This window comes from Geotrypetes seraphini, chromosome 1 (assembly GCF_902459505.1).
Source record: "Geotrypetes seraphini chromosome 1, aGeoSer1.1, whole genome shotgun sequence".
NCBI classification, from domain to species: Eukaryota; Metazoa; Chordata; class Amphibia; order Gymnophiona; family Dermophiidae; genus Geotrypetes; species Geotrypetes seraphini.
In genome coordinates, this window is record NC_047084.1 from 363654183 (window position 1) to 363672436 (window position 18254).

Below are 18254 nucleotides of genomic sequence, written 5' to 3' on the forward strand. Positions count from 1 at the left end.
AAAGACAAATGGATTAGTCACAAGGGGCTTAAATGAAGAATTGTATTGGCTTCCTTAGTAACAGCTTAAATACAAGGAGACTGATGTCATGTTATCTTGAGCTACTGAGCTACACGTTTGAGTAAGTTGAAGAAATATGGACTGTTGATAGGAATTTTCTTTGAAGAAGTATTTATCTCATGAATATATTTAGTCTATAGAAATTAGAATTATAAATTAGACATGATGAATTGAGTGAGTGTACTTGAAGATACATATTCATGAGCTGCACACATTCTAATGATCCACAAAAAATTAGATCCTATTTTGCAGTCTGATTATTCATATAAATCAGAAAGGATGATAGATGTATGGAAAAGCCTCTTACTGGAGGAGTAGGAGGAGCACAAAAGATTTCTGAATGAGAAGTGAATGAGGAGCTGATGGTATTGATGAAAAGACTGATTAGGCCTTATTGCTTTTACCTATCATGATTTGTATTGTCATTGATAGAAAGAAACCAAAACAATGGTTTCTTTAACAATGCTCTTCAATATCAAAAAGCCTTTTTGTAAAACACATTGTGTTATATTACTACAGAGCTTAAACAAAACAGGGTTAGTTAATTCTGATTTGCTATCTCGATGGCAGTAACGACATGAGATCTACAAAATTATTGAAAGCTGATACAAAAGTAAAGAAGATTAAACAGGGAAAAGAGATTGCATATTTAATTAAATATTAAAAAAAGAAACATAAGCAGCTACCATATTTAGAGACTGATTTACTAAAGCAAGATTTACTCAAATTAACATTTTACTCATCTAAGGTATGTGCTAGTAGGGGAGGGGAATGGAGAGTAATTAATATAGGCTATGGTAAGATATTGTATTTTACCATAGCAAAATTTATCATGCAAGTCATTAGCCAGTGACAAGGGTACACATTCATTACTGTACATTTGATTCAGTAGTGCATCTTAAAACATTTAGGGGCTGATTCTGTATAGGATATCGGTTGCAGCGGCCACCTAAGCGGTAGTTGATAATCACACACCGGCGTCCTATACAGAATCTCATCTGTCCCCTAACCCCGCCTAACCTGCCTGATTCTGTAACTGGCACCCATTTCACAGGTGCTGGTTAGAGAATTGCATTGCCGCTGAGCTGATCGTGGCAAGGGAATCCCCCTGCCGTGATCAGTTCAGTGGCTTTGGCAGGGAAATCTCGCCCCCACAAACATCTCCTACAGGAGGGATGCCCAAATCCCTCTTGCTGGCACCTCCCCTGAACACGTGACCCCTCCCCCAAACATCTGACTCCACAAACCCCAAAGCCAACCTGGACCCCGGACCTTTTTCAGCAAGGTCGGCCAGAAGGATGCCTACTTCCTTCAGCAGGCAGCCCGCCTCTTCAGAATGGCGGGCCTTCCCCTTCCCAGTGCATCCTTGGATGTACTGGGAGGGGTCTAAGGCCACGATTGGCCAAGGCACCTAAGGCCCCTTCCATAGACACCTGGACCAACCAGGGAGAACCACAAGACCTGTGAAAATCCATTCAAATGAGCATACATCCAAGATTAACCATCAATATTGAACTGTTCCTTTGGTATCTCATTGGATACAATGTAACCATCACATTTCTAATATCCTATGTATAATTTTAGACAAGATGGAAGTTGGGTGGATGAATGTACATTTTGGAGAGACAATTGAACTATAAACACAAATGGATTTTTGTACTACAAGCATTAGTCACAAGGGGCTTAAATGAAGAATTGTATTGGCTTCCTTAGTGACAGCTTAAATACAGGGAGACTGATGTGATGTTATCTTGAGCTACTGAGCTACACGTTTGAGTAAGTTGAAGAAATATGGACTGTTGATAGGAATTTTCAGGGGAGGCGCCGGCACGAGGAACTGGTCATCCCTCCTGCTGGACACTGTTTTGGATACAGCAGGAGATGGTGGCAGGAGGGATTTGGCATCCCTCCTGTCACAGATAATGTCAGGGAGGTTCAGGGGTAGTGGTGGGAGGAAGTGGGCGCCCCTCCTGCTGCAGACAGTGTCAGGGGGGTTCGGGGTGATGGAAGGAGGGAGTGGGCATCCCTCCTGCTGACTAACTTGTGGTGTGGTTCAGGGGTTCCCTGCCTTGGCCTTTCAACTGACCATGGCAGGGAGATTTCCTTGCTGCAATCAGTTTAACAGATGCGTATATTTGAAATGTAGGCCAGCATTTCAATGGCCTACATTTCAGGCAGCTATCACGGCTCTAGGGAGATGCCTAGGGACACGCCTAGGGCCACAAACTTGTCCAAGACCACTTCCAGGTGAAACCACGCCTACCCCCAGCCTTGAGCTGAGGCGCCTCCTTGCACCTTTGGCAAATGCCTACAATGTAGGCAGCCTGCTTCAGGTTTTTATTTTTAGAAAACATGCGTCCCGATTGACAGGTTAGACAGTGGTAGGACGTCTACCGTTGCCTTCAATTGGGACTCCGTTTATAGAATTTAAACTAAACTAAACCTTAAGTTTGTATACCATATCATCTCCATAAAGATACAGCTCGACACGGTTTACAGGTAATTCAATAAATGAGGGAAGGACATAATAAGAAATTAGAGGTTATGAAGAGGGTAACTAGCTTTACATTTTAAATAGATAGCTTTACATTTTGGAGAAAAGCCAGGTTTACAGATGCTTTCGGAATAATTGGAATGAGCCTAGGTTCCACAGCGGGGCAGGGAGGTTATTTCAAAGCTCAGTGAATTTGAAGAAAAGGGATTTCCCTAATTTCCCTGCATACATGACACCTTTTAATGAGGGGAAAGATAGTTTGAGGATGTGGGCGGATCTGATAATGTCAGGTCTTGAAGAATTCCAGGATTAGGGGAGGAAGAATGCCATGTAGGATCTTGAAAATTAGGCAGGTACATTTAAAGTGAATCCTAGAAATCACCGGAAGCCAGTGAAGTTTTGACAGATGCGGGGAAACATGATCTAATTTGCTTTTTGCGTAGATCAACCTAGCCACAGTGTTCTGGATCCGCTGAAGTATTTGAAGATTTTTCTTGTTTGGACTTAGATAGATGGAAAGAATGACTGATTGTACAAGAACAGCAAAATGTTGTTGGTGGAAGCAGGATCTCACTTTCCTCAACATGTGAAGACTAAAAAAAACATTTTTTTACCAGAGAGTTGAGAATTTGCCCCTTTTAGTGCACACTAAAGTCATTCAGGGCATGCTAATCTTAGCTTAATTTATCATTTAGTGCATTTTAAATTTAGTATACACTATAAAGTCATTTAATGAAACCATTTGAATTTTCTTGCCTGTGCACATCCCTAACCAGTAATTCCTCGGTACCACAAGTAATTAACTTGCAGAGCAGATTTCATTGTGTTCCCAAGAGGGAAACATCTTCTATTCCTGGTCATAGCAATGAAAAAATAGCTGTCTTCAGTTGGATCTACTTTCTTTTAAAAAGGACTGGTAGTGAAATCAATTAATCCCTTACCCCTAACAAATATTATTATACTCTTCTGCCCTCTGACAGTCCAGATTGCTAAAATTTAAATAATTGATTAAATTGAAATTGACGGATATAAGATATGTGCTTGCTTATTAGTTAATATATTTGATCATTGATTTTTTTTTTTATTAACATTTGCCCCACTTTTACTAAACCACGATAGCAGTTATTAGCGCAGGGAGCTGTGCTGAATGCTCAGCGCTGCTCCCAACGCTAATAGTGAAAGGGAGGAGACTGTAGGGATGATTCCTGCCTCACACCTAAGGTTAGGCCTCACTCATGTCAAGCAAGCCTGAACCATCTTTCCTGCCTGAACCATCTCTGCCTGATGCATTCTGGATGTGTTTACAAGAACTGTGTGTTTCAGTCAAGGACAAGGAACCCACCCTAACTTGTCCAGCTTCTGTATGAAACCTGTAGGAGTTATGAACTATGTTATGGTCTATGTTTAGTGCTTATCAACTATGATGCCTTTCAAGGCCTCTGCACAAGAAAAGAAAATTCTTGCTATTCTGCTTTGATTGGTCCTGGAGGCTCATCTGACATGACCTAAGGAGAAAGGTGTTTGCAAGGATTTAGATTATGTTTGGATGTGAGGGAGCTCGGATCTAAACTAAGGTTTCTCTTTACACTACACCATAACAATAAGAACTGATAAAAGTTGCCTCTTATGAGAGTGAAGACACAGAACTGTCTTTTAACAGATCTGGTTTCTATTGCAAAAGGAACTCTAGCTAATATATATTACAGCTGCTCCAGTGACAAACGGACTTGTCTGACCATAAGAAGTTCTTTCATCTTCTAAGCTGAGGACAATGAAGAATTCCATCTCCCGGATCTGCTGAGGCATAATCTAAATGGTGAGAAAAGAAATTATCTCTTCTTTTAGCTGGGCTACATAGAATTGCATTGGTTATGGATAGGAATGTTAGGTCCCTTTGGTGATAAGCTATAATAGATTCCTGCTATTATCAGGACTTAGTATTGTAAGGAATTACTTTGTATGTAAGAATTAGTCATATTTACTAAATTACTTAGTGATTGCTGTGTAATAATTGTGTGCTGAAATATATGTATGTATTCCGATATATTGTGAACAATAATTAGTTATTATTTACTGCTGGCTTGTGAATATTTCATATAGCTTGGGTTTCTCTGTATTCGTATGTTGACATAAATCCAAATCCGTGACTGCATCCGTGGGATATCCTAGATACAAGATGTGCATATGACTTGTTTATGTGGCACTAATTAGTTATACCCATAAATCTGCCTACAAGATAGCCATGATGATGTTTTTCAGTAATAACATGTTTTGGTCCTGCTTCATTGTCATGATGTTTTTGGAGTTAATCTATAATAATAAAACCCTATGCACGCATGCGCACTCCCACTTGCATGTTCCTTGATCAGTAGGGCCCTGGCAGGTAGGAGTGCGCATGCGTGCCTAGAGTTCTGTTTACCTCTAAGCCAGTTCGCCGCACCCGAATCTCCGTTGACCCTCCTACCCAACCCTCCTACCGCAAGACGACCACAAACCTCCCGCCTCCAGCAGCACTACAAACACGCTGCCTCGCGGCCCTCCATTGCCCCGATTTCCTCTGCCTTGTCCCTGATGACATCATCAGAGATGCGGCAGAGGAAATCAGGGCAGCAGAAGGCCGCGAAGCAGTGTGCCAGATGCTGCCAGAGCCAGGAGGCCCATCGGTCAACTCGCAATGGGAGGGTCAGTGGGGTTGGCTGCATGGCTGCGGTAGTGGCGGGGGGGGGGGGGAAATGGAAACATGCTTCTCAAAGATTATACTGCAAATGGGGATGGGTGGGAGGCAGGCTGGCTTCGGAGGGTGGGGAGGGAAAAAGTAGGCACTAAGGACACAGGCCAAAGACACTGGAGGTACTAAGGACATGGGAAGGAGACACTGGGAGCAATAAGGACACAGAATGGAGACAATGGGGCACTAAGGACACTGGCTAGGCACCTGGGCCAATCAGGCCTTAGGATTAGTGGGGATGGGCGGACCTGCTATGCCTAAGGCCTGATTGGTCCAGGCTTCTAGAGCCTGGGCCAATCAGGCCTTAGATTTAGCGGGGATGGGCCAGGAAGGGGCGTGCCCGTCTCATTTCCATGAGGCGGGCCCGTCGGCTGGACGGCAGCAAGACCCGTCCAGCCGACCAACATGTAAAGGTTAGTTGGGGAGGGAGGTTAGTTTTGGGGGTGGGGGGGTCGTCGGGCTTTCCAGCAGGAGGACTGGGCATCCTCCTGCCCTCGATTACCAGTTTGGGGGGGAGGGGGGTTCCAGGGGGGTTCCGGCAGAAGGACTGGGCATCCTCCTGTCGGCGATGGGACAGGCGGCCGCAACTGCGGCCGCGATACTTATTGCAGCAGGGAGATCCCTTGCTGCCATAAGTATAGCGGCCGCGTCTAATTTAACCCGATTCTCTAACCGGCGTCTGTACCATGGACGCCGGTTACAGAATCGGGGTTTAGTGTAGGAACGATTCTGTATAGGACACCTCTCCTGGGCGTCCTATACAGAATCAGGGCCAAATTGTTTGTCAGTGCTTTTTTATAGGATCTGCTTTGTCCTGTTTGAGGAATCACTGTGCATTTAAATTATAGATGATTTGCTCCTTTCTTGTGCTGTTTTAGCTATTGTGTACGTGGATATTTTGTAAACCACCTAGGAATTAGATGGTATATAAACATTTAAAATAAATAAATGTTATGTTATTTGAATCTCCTTTTTGGAAGAAGTGTTCTGCCTGTTATTAGCCATTATGGTATGAAATCTGGCTGCCTGACCAATTGGTTTTTGCAATCTGTCAGGTCTTGGTGAAGTAATATCAGCTATGTGAGCCAAAAAATTAGTAACTCCAGATGGTCCAGGCTTCTTCCAGTTTGGGGGTCTTTTTTTAACATGTTTTCCAACTCTTTGTTGTTACTTCAGGCCATTCCATAACTTTGATAATTGCCTTTTTCAAATTCTCCCATATTTAAAGTAGCCAACTGCTTCTCATTTGTACTCTACAGGGTGCTTGTCTAAATTTCACCAGTGTGTTTTCGTTTCAGCTTCAGCTGGGGGTATTTCACTCTACTAATGCTCTTCCTTAGTTCTCTGTAAATATGTTTTCTTCATATTTCTGCAGCTTTTGTGCTTCAGCTACTGCTTTAAATTTTTTATTGGAGCATATACATTTAAGCTCTTCCTCTGTTAATTTAACATGTTTCAGCTTGATGGTTTGGTTCTTTCTCTCTCTCTCTCTTTCTCTCTTTATATTAATCCTTTTAGAGAACAATCAGGACACCTCTGCACATAAGGATTTTTATCTTTTCTTCAATGCATTTCTCTAAAAGGATTGTTATTATCTTTTTCTGTTTCTTCTTCCTCTGACTCTGTATCCCTGTTGGTAGAATTCTCTTTGTAATAATTTTTACTGCTTGGTATTATATTCAGTCAATTTTTGTGATATCAACAAATGAATAAGGCCCTTAGGACCAGATTATGCAAATGGTGACATTATCAGTAGCCGCCTACAAAATGGCTACCAATCACATGTCAATCATACAATGGCACCATTTGGAGAATCATGGCTACATAAAAATTACATGCCAGAAATGTAGGCCAGGGCCAAGGCCTACATATCTGGTGCCTACCTTCCACGAGAATCACACCTAGAGAGGAACAAAGGCCACTTTTGTTGCTAACCATGCCTATAGCGGCCATAAGCGCCCTTAGATACTTCTTTAGTCAAGACAAATGCACCCTTTTTGTAGGCACCTAAGGGCACCTCCATTTTTTTAAACAATGTTTTAATTGGTTTTTAATTGGCACAGTCAATTGCTGTGCCAAATAAACTGATTAAAATTATTAAGTTAGGCGGCACTAGGGCACCTGTCACTGCTGAACAGTGCCATTTTGAGAATTGGTTCCTTACTGTTTAAAATGTCTGTCTTATTTACATTATGCTTTAGGTGCTAAGTTCCAACTTGGATAATCCTTTCCAGCATATTAATATATTTCTATTTAGGTTAGGATCTCACCTCCGAGTCTTTTTTTCCTGCCTTTCATCTTCCTCTTCATCTGACATCTTAGCTTGTCCTTCATTTATCTAATTCACTTGATGTTCTGGACCTCTTTTCCCCATTGCTAACTCAGCCTTCCATCTAGTATTCCATTCTGAACTTCCCCCTTCTCTCTCTGCTCTGATCCTTTCTGGATCCCTTTCTATGTCTGCATCAGCCCTTCTATTTGTACTTTTTTATTTTATTCCTTCTTTCTTTCTATATCTAAGCCTTTCTTCTGGCACTTATTTATTTATTTATTTTTTAATTCTTTATTGAGTTTTTAAAACCAAGAAGTGCAAGCAATATATATACATATATAAATAAGCATAATAAACACTTATAAATCATCAGTAACAATACAGAGAAAATAAAACCCCTCCCCCATCCAATATTTTCAAGCAAGGAATAAAACCAAACAAAAGGGATATCCTCTCCCATGGATGTGTGTGTGCTATAACAACGGAAAATATATATAAATGACAACTATAACGAAGCCACAAAAGACGTCAATGGACTCCAAACTAATTAAATATCTTATTATGCCCCAACATGTCAGCACTCATCTTCTCATACCTATAACATAAGCATAAATTTGCCCACCAAAAAGTAAAACTAAGGCAATCCCAATTTTTCCAATTGCGAGTAATCATTTGCATGGATATTCCGATCATAATAAGGAAAAGCCGACATTTATATTGGTCCAATGGGGGTTTAATATGCAAAATCATCCCACATATGACTACATCATATGTCAAAGGAATCAATGACTCCAATATAATATTAATCTGTCTCCATAATGACCTCCAAAAGTTGAGTATTAAAGGACAATAGAACAACAAATGATCCAGTGTCCCTATGTCTAGATGACAGTGGCAGCATCTATTAGATTTAGAACTATTTAATTTCTGCAAACGACAGGGGTCCAGAAACTTCTAAGTAACAAAAAAAACCATGTCTGTCTCACAGATGCTGACACTGTACATCTCATCCTCCAAGTCCAAATCCGTGGCCATTGAGAAGTAGAAATCTGCTGCTTAATCTCAATGCTCCAAATGTCTCTCAGACTAGTTTTTGGTTTTTTGTTCAAATATTCTAATATTAATTTATACCACTTGGTGGCCTCATGCCCTAGGAAATCTATCTGGAAGCATAGGCCCGGCAAACTATACTGATCCTTTAAATTTCGCCAATCAGGGAACCCCTTCTGAATGGCCTGCTTCAACTTCAACCATTTATAAACTTGAGACTTTGCTATGCCAAATGATTGTGCAGTTGTGAAAAATCAAACATTCTCCCATTTGATATCACATCATCTAAAGTACGTATACCTGCCTACATCCAATGCTTCCAGATGATCTTAAACTCGCCAATTTGAATCTTGGAGTTCAACCATATAGATTGACACGTGGATTGTTGTATTGGTATACATGTTAGGTTGTCAATGAATTTTAATGTTTTCCATGTATCACAAAGAATTCTATTGTCCTTATAAATCCTTGGCATCTTGATACTCAAAATATGACATAATCGCAATGGGGACATGAGTTGCCATTCTAAATAAAGCCAATATGTTTAAATGATTTTCTGATTTCTGATCTTTTCTGGGGTGGTTTGGAGGGGAGGAGGGTATTTTGGGGGTTTTGATAAACTATTTCTGAATGTTTATAAGTGCTTAATTCTTATGGTTATGACATGTATGTTGTAATGCACTTTTTGTAAGATCTAAAAATTTAATAAAGAATTAAAATAAATTAAATAAATAAATCCAATACGGAAGATGCTCCAAGACTTCAGGAAGGATCCAATACATACCCTGATGCAGAATAAATGTTTGATGGCATCTATAAAAATTTGGAAAATTTACCCCACCCGCCACAATTAGTTTTTGTAAAGACACTAAAGCAATTCTAGCAGTTTTATACATCCAAATAAATTTAGTAAGGATACCATTTAATTTTTTATAGAAGGACTCTTGAAAATAAACTGGTAGCATACTCATTTGGTAGCAAACTACAGGCAAAATCATCATCTTGACAGTTTGGACTCTCCCCTACCAAGAAAGATGTAGTGGGTTCCAATGCTCACACATTTCTTTGACTTTCAGCAATAAGGATTTTTCATTTGCTGCCATTGTGTCTTCCAATGTTTTCTGGATCATGATACCTAAATAACATATCCATCACCTACAAAGCTGCCATCCTAGAAGCGAAAAAGACCTACTACTCTCGCCTCCTACAACTAGCCCCTTCTAGATCCAAACAACTGTTCACCCTCACAAACCAACTCTTCACCAGCGCCCAAAGAAAAAGTCACAACAACCAAACAGAACTTGATAGCGAGACTCTCTCGGACTTCTTCCAGTCCAAAGTACAAACCATCCGAGATAATCTTGACACCAACACCAAACCCATTCCTATTCAGCCCCAACCGATTCCAAATACCCCATCCTCCCAATTACCCCAACCTCCAATACCCCGTACTCCAATTTCATATGGCCACTCATGCCGAGGTTCTCGAAACCCTGAGAGAACTCAAACCCTCCAACACCATCCTCGATCCCTGCCCATCCAGCCTCCTGCTGTCCACAGAAGACGCCATGGCAGAATCCGTCCTCCCCATCATTAACACCTCTCTAACCACTGGGACAGTTCCCCTCAGCTGAAAGTCAGCTATTATCAAGCCCACTCTCAAAAAACCCACCCTTGATCCTAATGAACCCGGCAACTATCGCCCAGTCTCCAACCTCCCATTTGTCTCCAAACTCCTTGAACAAATTGTGCTCCACCGACTTCACCCTTTCATTGAAGAACAAGCTGCTCTATCCCCTGCCCAGTCCGGCTTCCGAAAAGGCCACAGCACAGAGACAGTACTCCTTGATATCATTGATGACAGCTGGGCAATACTCGACAAAGGCAGTGATGCCCTACTAGTCCTACTTGACCTCAGCGCTGCCTTTGACACAGTCGACCACCACCTCCTCACATCCAGACTCTATGACCTCAGAATCAAGGACACAGTCCTCCAATGGATCACCTCCTTCCTCCATCAAAGGACCCAAACTGTCCTACTAGGGACACACAAATCTCACCCCAAGCCTATCAAATATGGTGTTCCTCAAGGCGCCCTTCTATCCCCCCTCCTATTCAACCTCTACATCAGGCCTGTCATTGATATAGCACAGAAATATAGCATTAAAATCCACTCTTATGCAGATGACATCCAGCTGCTCCTCCCACTAGGCGAGAACCGGTCGTCCCAAATTGATAACCTACAACACTGCCTATCTGACATGAAAACTTGGATGTCAAACAACAAACTTCAACTTAACGCCTCTAAAACCGAACTCTTCTGAATCAGGAAAAAAAGCACCAAATACACACGTCCTACACTAGCATGGGACTCCACTCTACTAACAGCAACAGATCAGGTACGCAGCCTAGGAGTAACCTTAGAAGGACACCTATCCCTATCTGCCCACATATCCCAAGTAATCTCCACTTCCTTCTACTACCTCCGCCAACTGAAAAGGATTAAACCCTACATCTCCACACCTGACCTCGCCCAACTCCTCTACGCATATGTCCTCTCCAGAATGGATTACTGTAGCTCCCCATTTAATGGACTAACCAAAAATAATCTCAAACGCCTCCAACGGGTCCAAAATGCAGCTATCCGCCTCCTATACAACCTCAACTATCATGATCCCGTCTATCCAGCACTCCGCGCTGAACACTGGCTCCCAGTTAGCCAGCGCTGTGCTTTCAAGGCCCTAGCAATAGCCCACAAGAGAATTTATACCACCACCCCCTCCTACATAAAATCCAAGCTTCCCATCTACACCCCCACTCGCACCCTCCGCTCAAAATCGGAAATATGCCTATGCATTCCCCCTGGAAGGTCCCTCCTCTCAGAAACTGCCCGCAAACGATCCTACAGCCACTTCATTCCACATCTCTGGAACCAACTCTCCCCTCAACTCAGACAACAGAACTCATTATTGACATTCCGTAAAATGGTAAAGACCCTCCTCTTCAACTAAAGGTCACCCTCAGTCTACACCCCCCCTTAAACCCCACCTCTCTCTTCCCTCCCCTGTCTAACTTCTCCCTAAATTTCAGTATAGTCCTCTCTTAGTCTGTACTCGGATAAATTGTATCTAAACTCAAATAACTTGTACTAACTAAACTACTCATACTAAACTAAACGACATACTAAACTAAACTACTTATACTTAAACTCTACTCTTAATTTGCTGTATACTCCCTGTATTTAACTACTGCACAGTCCTGTATGTCCAAACATTTAATCTATTGTACATCTTATTTGTCTAATTACTCTCCATTGTGTATGTTTATTTGTAGACCGTTCTGAGCTACTGGGAGGATGGGATAAAAATCTAAATAAATAAATAAATAAATACTTTATATCCTCTTCCTTTCAATGGAAAGGGAATGGATCAAATAATCCTATTGCACAATGTATGTTTAACGGAAGAACCTCCAATTTACTCCAATTTATTTTGTATCCAGAAAATTTACCAAACCTATTAATTCCAGCAAATGTGGAACGGTGGATTCGGGACTCTTCAAATGAAGCAAGATATCATCTGTATAAGCAGAGATCTTATATTCCCGACCTGCATAAGGAATCCCCTGTAACTCCTTTGCCTGCTGTATAGCTAACAACAAGGGTTCCAGAACAATGTCAAAAAGCAAAGGAGACAAGGAACACCTTTGTTTAACTCCCCTCTTCAGACAAAAACATTCAGAAAATGTATTATTAATATATAGCCTGGCTGAGGGGGAACTGTACAAGGTTTGAATCATTTGAATAAATCCAGATCCTATACTGAACCATTCCATTGCTTGATACATGAAAGTCTATTCTACATGATCAAAGGCCTTCCCTGCATCCAAAGAGACAGAGAAGGCCAGATCTTCCATTGTTTTTGTTAAATTTAGCATATGAAATGCCAATCTGGTGTTATTGGAAGAATGTCTTTGAGCAACAAACTCGATTTGGTGCATACCAATCATATAAAGGAGAGCCTTGGCTAATCTCAAAGCCAACAACTTAGCCAGGAGTTTACCATCAACACTGATTAAAGAAATAGGCCTGTAGTTTGACACCAAAAGGGGATCTTTATTTGGTTTTGGCAAAACAATGGTTAAAGACTCTGCCATAGTACCTGAAATACAACCTTTAGTTAGTTGTGATTGATATAATTTTAGATGAGGTAAAAGAATAATTTGAAATGATTTGAAAAACTCAACCGTAAAACCATCACCACCCGGAATGGATCCAGCTCTGAGGGACTTCAATGCGGTCTGGAGTTCCTTAAGTGATATAGGCGCATCAAGATTTCCTTTCATATACTCAAGAATTTTTGGCCCATGAATTAATTTTAAAAATTCTAAACCCTCAATTTCTTTATTTGAATAAAGCTCAGAAGAATATAAAGCATTGCAATAATCCAAAAATTGGTTTAAAATACTTCCAATTTGAGAATGGATTTTACCTTTCTCACTTTTAATAGCCACAATATTCACTTTTCTTTCTTTGGCTTTGAGATAATTTGCAAATAATCTTTCCACTTTATTTGAGTTTCCGTAATACAGAGCTTGTTGAGAAAAGAAATCTTTCCCAGCCAATTGTGAGGAAATCTTATTATATTTATATTTAGCTTTCAAAAGAGCCTGCAAAGTGATTTGATTCCAATTTAAGGCCAATTTTGACTCCAAAGTCAGAATAGTTTTTTCCAAATTAAGAAATTCCATTTTTAACAACTTTTAAACATGTGCCGAATATGAAATTATGTGCCCTCTCGTTGTAGCTTTGTAAGCGTCCCAAATAGCTTCTAGAGAGATTTCCTCCGAGTTACTGAGCTGAAAATACTCAAGCATTTTATTTTGAATTTCCTCGAGAAAGATTGAATCTGCAAGCAATGTATTATTAAATCTCCAAACAGGTCTATTAGTATCTTTTTCAGTAAACTGGAACTCTATCCAAATTCCAGCATGATCCGTCAAAAGGATCGGGTCCATACTGGCTTTTACAACCTGTTGAATTAACTGATCTGACACAAAAATGTAATCAATACGTGAAAATGATTTATGAACATGTGAGCAAAAAGAAAATTCACAAGCATTAAAATGAAAAATCCGCCATATATCCTTCAATAGACAGGCTTGTACAAGATTATCTAAGCCCAATGATTTCATCTGCCTACTAGGCTGCTTATCTAATAATGGATCCATGACAGCATTAAAGTCTCCGGAAACGATTAGATTAGATGTAGCCAATGACAATATTGTTAGTTGGAGTTTTTTTTTTTTTTTAAGTCGGCCTGATTAGAATTAGGAGCATAAATATTAAAAATCGTCTATTGGCATATTGGTAAGTTATCCTTCAGCGGGCCCTCCTGACTGTTTCAGGCCCTAGGCATGTACCTACTGAGATATTCATTAATCCTGCCCTGCCAGCATTGAGTTGGCGTTAGTTCTAGCCACGTAGTGTGGGTTTAGCATGCGCTAAAATGCTGTATGCGCTAAAAACGCTAACGCAGCTTAGTAAAAGGAGCCCTAAATGTGATACTGTCTAGATAAAAGTGTGATATGGATTAATGACAGTGTCAGAATTTTGGCTACAGAATAATACCTATTTATAGAATAGCACCTAAGTGTTTCCACATGGATCTGCAGCGGGGGAGGGTCATGGGCATTTCCATAATATGTGTGCAGTGTTATAGAATGGTGCAGGAATCTGCACCCAACTTGCATACTGGGATTTATATCTGGTTTCATTTGGAATAACTCCTCATGCCCAAAGTTGGGTGAGGATTCCAGTGTTACGTTCTATTCTATAAAGGGCACTGAACCTGGAATACCCATTATAGAATGCTTTCAGTACAGATTTTTTTGGGGTGCACCACATTTTAAGTAACTAATAGCAAGTTTGTTACTGATGAATTGCAAAACGAGTAATCTGGGAAAAATCTTTAACAAATAGCAAGCCTCAAAATCAAACAACAAGTTTCAAATTGAACCATTATTAGACTCAGAAGCCTCACTCATATCACTGGCTTAATTTTAATATTTATTTAAAAATTTATATACTGTATATTAACTATATGGTTTACAAAAATTACGATCATAACAGGTTAAACACCACATACAGACACAATTGCAAACAGCTCTCATAAAAAAAAGAAAAGAACACAGGAATGTACTAACATACAATTGAGTTTTCAGCACAGTATCCTAAAATTCCAGGCAACGTATTCCAAAGCTTGGCACCTGCCCCAGACAGCATCGCTACACCAATCCTAACATGAGAGATTGACATCTTGCCCTCTAAACTCAATTTCATACTATTTTCTGATCCCAAACACCTTCTAGGCTGATAAATTTTAAAAAACCCGTAAGACATCCGGAGAAACATAATACAAAATCTGATGTATAGTCGGGAAAAAAACAGAACAGTAAAAAAACTTCACAGTATTGTGAGAGAAAAAAGACTGTTATACAAAAAAACAACTTCCTAATTCCAAATCGGAACCCCCTTAAGCAAAACACCAGCAGTGTAATCCCCTCAGTCACTTATCTTAACATCGTGAATGTCCGTGGAGTTCATAACACATCACATCCAGATAACTTTTTTCAAACCATCTTGTAAATCCCAATCCAGCCAGAGAGGATAAACGATCCTAACAATCCTGACAAAGGCCCCTTGTTTTGGGGCTTCCCACTGCTTTGGGAGAAAAAACATTTTACCTTAACTGCCTTGACCAAATTTTATGTGCCATTTCCTGAATCCACTCCTATATGACTCATATTTTCTTTACTTACGGTTGAAACATGCCATTTTTTTCTTCCTTCAGAACTGTCTTGCAGGAGTTGGTAAAAACTTGGTATATAGTTAGTTAAGCAGTGGAAACTAAATATATTGTCACCATTATGCATTATAAATTACAGAATAATGAAGTGAAAAGAAAGAAAGTGAGCTTGGGTGCTATGTACCTTATGTTGAAACTATTTATTATAATTAGATATTTCATAATGATCTGTATAATGTCAGTAGGTTACCGTGGATAAATGGAAGCAATTTACAGGGTCAGTAGATTTAGTATACTGAGCTACCAACTAAAGCAAGAAAATGAATTAATTCTGTACTGAAAAAAATGATTACTAGAGGACACAGAATAGACATGGAATACAAAATTTTGCTGTGGAATGGTGGGGGGTTCTGAAATATCTAACAATTTTGAATGTCAAAACTTAGAAATTACTATGAACATAGGTAACTGGTATAAACTAAACTAAACCTTAAGTTTATATACCGCATCCTCTCCATAAAGATAGAGCTCGGCACGGTTTACAGGTACTTTAATAAATGAAGGAAAAACATAATAAGAATTAGTGGTTATAAAGAGGGTAGTGAGCTAAGCCTCCCCAACTGCAATCACAAACTCATTTAACCCCCCCCCCCTCCTTTTACAAAACTGCAAAAGTGGTTTTTAGCATAGGCAGTCACACTGAATGTTCTGCGCTGCTCCCGACACTCATAGAGTTCCAATGAGCATTGGAAGCAGTGCCGAGCATTCAGCACGCCGGTCTGTGCTAAAAACCTCTTCCATGGTTTTGTAAAGGGTGGGGGGTTACTTTGGGGGCAGTCCAACAGGGCTTCAGAGGACCTTCTCTTTCTGGAATGGTTTTTCTTGTTCCTCCCTCCACCACCCTATCCCAGCTACTCTACTGCTCCTTTGAACACTGTCAGGATGATGGAAGGGTGTCACAGAACAACCCAAATGCTACTAACAACACTTCAGTATCCTCCATCCTTCACAATCTTGATTCAGTAAAAAAATCACAGCATCGAGATGGTAGTCGCAGTACTAGTAACATACGGCAAACAACTACTAAGCAATGGTCACAGTACAGTCATGATCCAATTTGACCTGAGCAGCACATTTGACCCAGTAGACTTCAATCAAATGTCCAAGATCTGCATTGATTTTGGATTTAGTGGTCCAATTCTCTCCTGGTTCCAAAGCTTCCTACCACTCAGCACTGTGCTGTATGTAAGGATGATGAATTTTCTGGCATCTGACACCTTCCCAATGGGGGTCCACCAAAGATCTCCACTTTCACCATCAGCATTCAACCTTCTAATGCAATCCTTGGGAGCCAACCTAAATCTGGCACGAATAAAACATTTCACCTATGCAGATGACATAATGATAATGCTACCTGTAATGACTGCATTAGCCAACACTCTCACCAATATTAAAAAATATGTCCACATCATAGAAAGCTGGACCTCAACCCACTGTCTCAAAGGATATCAAGCCCTAATAAAACTTGGAAACTTAGGGAAGGCCGAGGCCCCAGAACAGACTATTGTAATCTCTGCAGTGCTGCTACTGGCAGAATAAAGGTAAGTGCAGGGATTATTAGTCCATGGGAAGGGAGTGAATGGCACTGAACAGCATGGGGGAGAGTTGCAGGGCCTACAGGATAGAGAGAGAGAGGGGTGCTGGTGCATTAGTGCTGCTCTTCTGTAACCATTTAGAGGGGGGTTAAAGAGAGGAAGAGGTGCTGAATGAAGAGAGGGTAGGAGGCTGCACTGGGAAAAGGAGGAGAGATACAAGACCATGAAGGGTTGGGAGGAAGTCATACTGGCAACACAGTAGGGGGTGCAGGAGGAAGGGAAAGGGGAAGGTGAGCACCAGGAAGACAGTAAAAAAGATATTGGGCATGGAGGGAGTATAGAGACAAGAACACAAAGGGGCAATGCAGGCTGAACAGAGGATAGGTTCGCACAGAGGGAAGGGGGTAGGGACACGAGGCAATGCTAATCATCAGGTGAAGAATAGGGATGCAGGGGCAATGCTAATCACAGGGGTGAGGGAGAGAGATATTTGGCAATGCTGATCATGTGGTGAGAAATAGGTATGCAGGAGCAATGATAATCATGGGGAGGGGGTAAGGGCATGGAGCAATGCTGATCACAGGGGGTGAATTAGGGACATGGGGGAAACTTAGGATAGGACAAAGTAGGAATACAAGGGAGATGCTGAAAATAGGCGGGACAGGGACACAGAGGGCAGATGTTGAACATAGAGAACGGGATAGTGAGAGAGACACAGAAGGGAAATATGAACAGGATGGATAGGGACTCAGAGAAACAATGAACAGTGGACATGGATAGAGAATAAATGTCAAATGGACAGGAGATCCTGCAAAGACAGGAAAATAAACAGAAAAAAGCTGACATGAGATAATAGGGCAAAAGTGGATTGAAAAAATAAAATGTTCAAATGACAAAATAAAATGTTCAAATGATGAAGGTAGAAAAAAAATTATTTTATTGGAATATCTTGGCTTTTGGAAATGTGCATCTCTAATATTTTGCATTTAAGTGTCTGTTTCTCAGTTGGTGATGTATGCAGAGTCTGACCTTGAAATTTCCAGTTTATTTTATTTTAATTTTTTTGCCTTCATATCTTTTATGATGGCCAGCTTTTCACATTTCTGCTTCCTCAGGGTGTAACGATTCCAATCGACTATCATTTGGACTATCGTTCGGAATCGTTACACCCTGAGGCTGTAGAAATGTGAAACGCCGGCCATTGTTGGTGTACCAGTCAACTTTATGAAATAAATGGATTATTTCATCT

General features: G+C 40.7%; 1 protein-coding gene across 1 annotated transcript in view; it reads right to left on the minus strand.

Annotated features, from left to right (window-relative positions):
• The window catches only part of LOC117345793 (phospholipid-transporting ATPase ABCA1-like), an 815268-nt gene that overhangs the window by 17363 nt on the left and 779651 nt on the right, over positions 1-18254 (minus strand). The gene's annotated exons all lie outside the window — the stretch shown is intronic.